Source organism: Poeciliopsis prolifica, unplaced genomic scaffold (genome assembly GCF_027474105.1).
Source record: "Poeciliopsis prolifica strain line A6 unplaced genomic scaffold, Auburn_PproV2 SCAFFOLD001, whole genome shotgun sequence".
NCBI lineage: Eukaryota > Metazoa > Chordata > Actinopteri > Cyprinodontiformes > Poeciliidae > Poeciliopsis > Poeciliopsis prolifica.
The window spans coordinates 25151720-25159912 of NW_026562376.1; positions in this window are offsets into that span (position 1 = coordinate 25151720).

The following is an 8193-nucleotide window of genomic DNA, read 5'->3' on the forward strand; positions in this document are numbered from 1 at the left end:
AATGTTTCCAGTCCCCGCAGTCCTAAAGCTTCAGAAATAGCTTTGTGACCATTTAAAAAACACAACAAAAATAGAGACAGATTCACCTGGTATAAAGTAAATTTTTCGGCACTGGAATTACACCGAAGATAAATTAGTTTAATCAAAGGACATAATGAGTATTAAAATGCAACAAAAATGCAAAAACACGACATACACACACACATGCACACAAACTGAAGCCCTGGATGCCTCTACTTTTAGGGAATTTTAACTTCAGTTCAAATCAAAAATACCTTATTTAAATGTGTAAGTGTAACTCATAATCCAAGTATTTTTCAAAAAATTTGTTGCATATGCCGATAGCTTCAGATGGGGATGATCTCATCATCTTTGCTGGCGTTTTGAAGAAGCCTCTGACTGAAGACTCTCGCTGCATCACAATCAGACGAAGCGGATGATCAGGGCTGTCAGTCATGTTCTTCATTTTACGAGGTCCCACAGCATCCAGCTGGTTTGCCAACAATCTCATTTTTCTTTTTACGAGTGGTGGAAGAGATCTTTCTCGTTCTCTTCTTTGCTCCTGCTCCGGCGCGTCCTTTTCAACCCATCTGGGGATTTGTGGGCTCAACTGAGGTTTCCAGCTGTTCCCAGAGTTACAACACCTTGATGCAAAGGTTATGCATCGTAACAAATGACCAAAATCAAGAAAAAAAAGGCTATAAAAAAACCCCAAACAAACTCCTTCCAGTTTACTAAAGCTACACTTGTGTTTCCTGGCCACACTACAACTTATAAAAGTTGTTCCAAAGAGGAAGTGAGTCAATGAGATTGGGCTTCTTCAGAACGTTGTACACCAGAGAGTCTTATTTAAAGTAGCTGGTTTAAGTTTCAGCCCCCGTTGGGCAGAACTTTTTCTGGATGGCATTTTAAAATGAGAAATGAGCATTTTATCTGTTCTCACAACTGTTCTCAAACACAACACAATCATCTCAACAAGTTCAGCTCGGAGAGATTTTTTTATATATTAAATTAGACATATAATACACAAGTTTATACAAGGTTCGACCTTGAGACTCAAAACGATGTAACAGAATCAAGAGTGCTATTATCTATTAAAGCCAAAACAAGAAATGCTGTGCATGACAAACTTTGCAAACCCCATGATTAGAGAGCAGAACCGCTTTGGAACAAATGGTTTTCTAACTGAGTTTACCAACTCCATTGCTGGGCTGGAATTTTTAAACACAGGAAGTTTGGCACAGTCTTCTTTCTGAAACACTGCTTCACTGTTTTCCCAACCCAAACTGCTTCAGGCAGAAGGCCTCATATTGGACTTTGGAACACTTTTATGGTTGACTCAGGCCACTGCTCCGCTGTCAAGTGTCACTCTAACTGGTTAGAGTCTGGTTTGGTCCTACGCCCGTCAGGGAGTGCGTCCATTACAGATCTGTTCCTCATTATTGTGGGTGTGAATCTGTGCAGGAACGTGGGCGGGCCGAAGGCACGCAGGAGCTGCGGTCTGGCTAACAATGATGTTTTTTTGCAGCGACACTCAGCAATAGAGAACCTCCAGGTTGTGGTTTTGATTGACTCAGATAAGTCCAAAGAAACTCAAGTATTTTTCTTTGTGCTGTTGAGTTTTATTGCGGGCTCAAACATAGGGAGAAACAATTCAGATTATCTGAGTGTTTTGCAAAGAGTAAAATGCACGTCATGATAAAACTGTAAGCCCCCTGCACAGCTTCTCGCTTCTTCTCGACTTGACTTCCTGCTTGTGAAATCATGGTCATTCCAAGTGCTCCGGGTGCTGCTCAAGAACTTGCTTCTCTACATTGCGCAGGTCTCTGATGGCAGACGGCATGTTTGGAGTTTGCAAACATTGGATGTTTCACAGGCCAATCAATGGCTGCAGTCTGCTGTCAATCAAATCTCTTGCTAATGGAGATTAATCTGGTTGGGTTAGGCTGAGGCAGAACCGGTTGATACCGGTTACTTGGATTCCCTCTGCTGGAAGAGAAGTTGTGAACGATGACGTTAATTTTTTGTGCTATTTTAGAATTGCAGTCTGCCCGTAGTTTTAGCAGTGGCAGCGGAGGAATAGAAAGAAGGCGTTCAGTCTACGTTTCTCATGTTTTCTGATTCTGAATTCGCATTAACAGTCATCTGGTTTAAGTCTGTGCTTAGAGGACGGCTGTTAACAGCTGAGCCCAATCCAGGTAAGTTTCATAGCGTTGATCTGGCCTATCACATCACAGACAAATGCATTAGCATTTGGGTTTCTAAGTACAAACCACTGACCTTTTTTTTTTAACATTTACTTCGATCATCCATATTCTTCCTGTTGTCCTCGGCTCATGTCGACCGAGGACAAGCCCTTAAAAAAATTTTTTTTCAATTGCAGCTGCATACAGCAACTTTAAATCTAACAGTCCTGCATCAGAACTACGGTGTGCACAACTCAGACGGAAGTTTAGGCTCAAGCAATTCAAATGTGAACTTGACAAAAGAAATAAAAATAACCAAACCCAGGCCTCAGGTCAGACTGACCCGAAGACTAAGAAAATTTCAGCTGGACAGACAAACATTCTGGAATGGCATCATTGATCTCCATAAAACTGATATTTTTTCAAATTTTCCCTCCCCTCCTCTTGCCCTCGGGTTGACATGACCTGAGGACAAGTACTTAAAAAAAATTTTTTTAATTGCAACTGCATACAGAAACTTTAAATCTAACAGTCCTGCATCAGAACTACAGTGTTGACAACTCAGATGGAATTTTCTGCTGGAGCAATTCAAATGTAAACTTGACGAAAAAAATAAGAATAACCAAACCCAGGCCTCGGATCAAAATGACCCAAAGACAACAGGAGAGTTGACATTGGTCCAGAAGTTCTGCAATTAACTCTGATGAAAGTGTTCAAGTCTCAGTTGTATTGTTAAACTGTATTGCTCTTTTGACCCTAACCTTATCCCTTCCAAACAGGCTGCAGTAGATGAGTGGTTTTTTTTGTATTTCACTATCTTGTAGCCGTGAATACAACATACGCTCTGAGGCCTGAGGAATGTTTACTGAATGTCTTGTTTTCTTTGCGGTGTGTCAGAGCTTTACATGGTCTGAAGTTACATTGAATCTGCTGGGATGCCAACTCCAGAGAAGACTGGAAGTAGGGCAGCGCAATAAGTTATCATGCTTGGGTGATGCTATTATGAAATATTGTAATGTCAGTATCAGTCGAGACAAATCCAAAGACACACTCATCTGTGGACTTCTGTCACCATGACAATTCATCCAACAGCATGCATTTCTGACTCTTAGGAAATACCGCAACAGTCCTTTACAATGATTATATGGTGATGACAACATGTTTGCTATAAGGCCCTAAATGAACAATAAAACATCTTCCAGTTGTGAATAAATAACACCTGAATTTAAATTGCTTGAAAATTTCCCACTATGGATCGACAGGCAGTAACAATTTCTTCTCTCAAGTCGCAGCTGAAATCTTTTCTTCTTGTTGTGTTGACACACCAAATGATAAAAGCTCCTTCCTGGCAGCAGAGTTTGGTGTAGCACAGAACTATTGGCGTTTTCAAAAATAACAAGCAGCTTTTCCCATGGCGCAGCGTGAGACTTCCTGTGGTGGCCACTCTGGCTTTGCTTTGCTCAGAGTGGTGGGAAAACATTGCACATGCAATATTTAGATCAAAACTCCATGTTAATGTTTGAATACATCATCACACACAGTTGAAGTCAATCTGAACCACTCCAGATTCGGGTCGGACAGGACACTGTCACAACAACGAGTGACCAAATTTGTCTGATCTTTTCTTATTCGGCTTTAATTGTCGATTGTTTTTCTGTCGTGAAGCAGAGCTGTCAGTAAATAAAACACACTGGGCCACAACAACGCCTCAGACAAATAAGGCACAATAAATACAGCCCCATGTCAGAAACCTTAAGGGAAAATGTGAAGTAACTGCTGCTCTGACCAATCTCTTATTTCTTTTTTTACATCCAGCTCTGAGCACTTCCAGACTTCTTTCCCTCGCTCTCGTGTTTGATGTTGTTCTGCACTGGGAATAAGATGCACGCCGCAGCGTCTATTAAATCTGACACTGCGCAGAGTGGCACGACTGAACCCTTAATGATTTCTGACATCACTCGGTGCACGCCGACCATTAGAGGAAGACTGACCTTTTCCTTCTGTGCAGAGATTGCCTGCGACAAAGATTCATCATCACTACTGCGTCTGACCCAGGTCTGACTGCGCCTCTTGATTCCTGTCATGTGAAATGACTTCATTATTCATATTTCATCAAAGCTTAATGCAGTTAAGCGATGCATTCTTGGAAGTGAACAGTCGTGATAATAATTGGATTAAATGCTCAGATGATGGTTAACTAAACAACATACCTTTCTATTAGGATGAATTAAAAGATTGTCCTTAGTTTTCAGTCTTTAAATAGTGCACATCTACCAGAACAACACAGGTATGTGTCCTCACACGCATGCAAACATAAGTTCTTAGACTGTGTTTTAACATCCACTTTTCATTTTTGATCAAATGTGATTACACACATACAGCAAAACCTGTGTTACTTCTGTTTTTTCTTGTGTCGTTGAATTGATTCTTTAAAGCAAAAACAAGATGTCAGGAACATTCCTCTGAGATTTTTGCTCCATCTTGATCTAATAGTATCACATACTATGAGATGATACTAACAGTATATCTAATATTCTGCAGTATATTTGATATCTTCGTTTTGTATTGTTTTTTGTTTTTTTCACATCCTTCATGAAAACCGTCCACTGTGTGACGCGGACCTGGTGACCGAGGAATGCTGTGAATTTACTGTCACATTTCAGAAACTTGTTTAAGTTTTAAATCATCAACTCTCAGCTCATCACACCAGACGATGTTTTATTATTATTTTTTTCCCCCCCATTTTGTTCATGTGCAGTTTGTGTGGCCCTTAGTGAATTGTGGCTTGTATTTCCTGTTGTGAGCTGAGACAACTGGCATTTTTTTCAAACATTAATGAATTCAGAGATGCTGCATACCTTTATTGTAATGCCTGGTTATTTGAGCTACTGTCACCTGGACTGCTGTCCTCAACAAAGCGTTGTCACCTACGCAAATGCTGCTCCCTGGATATCTTCTCGTTTTTTTGGACCGTTCTCTGTAAGCCCACACAATAGCTGGTCTGGTGGGAAGATCCCAGCAGCAGAAGAATCAAAACACAAGAGGAACTAGACGTAAGGGTAAACACGCTAATGAAAGAGAACAAATCATTACCAAAAAAAGTAACTTAGAAACTCAATACAAGGATTGAACTCATATGGCAAGACCTTAATGACAATAATAAGCAACAAATACTCCAGAAAACCAAAACACAAAAACCCATGGGTTGGTTATAATACATTCAGTCCATAATGAGCGGAAGTGGAGCCGTAACCATGGTTACAGCTTTACAGAACTGCAGTCCGTGTACAAAGTTGCAATGATAAAAGATGATGATCAAAGCAGTTTAAAAATAGCTATCAAGCTGTAAATTATAAAAATATTAAATAACAAAATGAAAAAAAAAATCTACACATGAAGTTATTAGTTCAAAATGAGACCAAAATAAACTGCAGATAAAATATTTTATCGGCACGACAGCAAACCAGGCAAAGCATCCTTTTGACCTGAAAATTAAATCTAGTTGAATAAAGCGCAGCGAGGAGCAGCAAGCGCAGAAATCCCCTCTTCTCTTTGATCCCATCCCTCAGTCAGATGGAAGGTAAATTAATTAGTGTGCTAAACTCTTTAAAAGCTCTTCTCTCTTCCTCCCTGTCATTCCCTCGTTTCTTATTTCACAGGCTCTCCTTCCCCTCACGTCTTCAAAACAACTTCTGTTCCTTTGGAAATCTCATTCACTTCGCCACCAGTTAATCATAAGTCTGCGTCACTTCCTTAATCGAGTAAAGTTGGACATATTGACTTTGCATTCAAACGGGAAATGAAATTAGTCAAACCTTTAAAAAAAACATGCTCACCACTTCATCATGGCTGTGTTTTTCAGGTCCACAGAACGTTTTGCAGAATTATCTGCAGTCATTGCTCAAGCTGCAAACATCTCCAAAGATACATTTTTAAATTTGGTTGGTGACCAGATGTGGTCTCTTCCGGGTTCTCCCTCCCTGCGTCGTGCCTTCCTGGTAAAGTCTGCGCCTGGAAAATGTAGAAATACAGAAGTCATAAAAGACAGGCATCTTTCACATCTCGTCTGGGGTAATTTTGGTCACAGAGTCACTCTTGGATTGTGTTTACTGTTACCGTTGATGTGAAAGAATTATGTTGGTCTCGCAGCAGGGAAGTGCATGGTTGAAATTCAGTAAACACTTGTGCCATGAGTGTTAGAACACTTTGAGGTCTGATTTATAACAATTTCATTCCAGTGTGTGACTTGCTACAGAACACATGTTTCTTCAATAAACTGTGGTGTAAAGTAAATCTCACCCTAAGCTTAAAAATAATAGCAAAACTAATCGTGAGTGTATACTGACACTATTCAGTCATTATTATTGGACTATTTGACAGATGAATGAGGAGTTCAAACTCCCACATTGTTCTTTTTAACTCTTATTTTAAGCCTTCTTTTTTTTTTTTTTTTTGCTTCCAGCCATATGAAACAAATATGTTTCATATGCAGTAATCATGACCATGAATGTCATGTTGTTTTACGCTTTAATGATTCACTCAAGTGGCTCCTTTTACAGAATGGAAGGATTATACAAAACAAATAACTCCATTGATTTTCTAAAATCACTGGAATATTAATCAAAATAGTTGATGTGTATTGATTAGTTTGATGATGGCACATTAATTTGACATGTAATGTTTACTGGTTTCACAACTGGAGACTGTTGGAAGATTTTATGATGATATTTTTATGATGTAAAACACTTTGAACTGCTGAAACAAACTTGATTGATTGACTTGGACTTTTTCCTTTGTCATCAAGATTTCATATACTGGGCAGTTTCTTATTGGCTGCACAGAATTGCAGCACATGTTGGTCTGAATATTTGAAACAGCAGAAAAAACAGCAAACCCCCAAAAAGAAGGGGAATTGTTGGTTTTTAAGTCCTCCAATGCATCCATTTTCTATTCTCATGTTGTCTGTTTTCAGTGATTAACAGGCAACATGCGCAGCATACCTGGGTCAACATCCCATCATGGGGTCAGTAAAGCCTTTCTAAGCTGCCGATAACAGGCTCAAGAGTTTTTGATATTTGTCTGAAAGAAGACTCAAACCGCTGTTTGAGGCAACGAAACCATCAAGACTGAAGTGAAGGTTGAATTCAAATTCAAAAGCTGTTTTATTGATCCCAAAATAGAAACGAAATGTTTTGTAACTCATACATTTTTTGTAGAGGGTGATATTCGCCGGAATGGAGGATCTCCTTGTATTACTGTCCACAATAAAGCTAAACTTATTCCAATTCTTGAAAGTATATGAAAAGGAATTATTAAAATGAATAAATGCGAAAAGGTGTCAAATGCCTCTGTATCCATGTTGAGGGTAAACTTAAACTTCACCTCCCAGTTTCCACTTCAGTCTTCGGTGAGATATTATTGGCAGCATACTGATCATGTTTAACATGAAGTAAAAAAGAAAAAAAGAAGAACAAAAACTGGAAATGAAGGATGTGCAAATATTTATCTTACACCAGCCACAATTGTGAAGATAAAAAACCATGGGGAAAAAAAAAGGTTTTATATGAGAATAGGCTTGTGAAATTGCAAATATGCACAGAACACAGAGCCTTAAATTTTTACCCCAGAAATAGCTGTAATATGGCTCATTTGATTTTATTGCTACATAAAACGTGTTTCTGTAACGCAGTTCAAACAAATCTATATTCCTCAAGCAAAACGTAAAATACTATGATGGTTTGAACTTATCTATACATCGTGGCACTGATCTTCTATTCCTTTCTTTGTAAGGCCATACACAAATGCCTCACAGTAAATCAGCTGTTCTTGCTACACTGGATCTCTTATGACGCTCTTTAATTCAGGGAAGCATTTCTCAAACTCCCAAAGCAGTTTCTGGCCTATTGAATAATTTGCCATTTTTCTAACCTAAAGTATTTGCCGGAGTCTCATGTTGTCACATGAGTAAAATGTTAAAGTCCTTCAGCCTTGTAAGACTGTTTTAAGA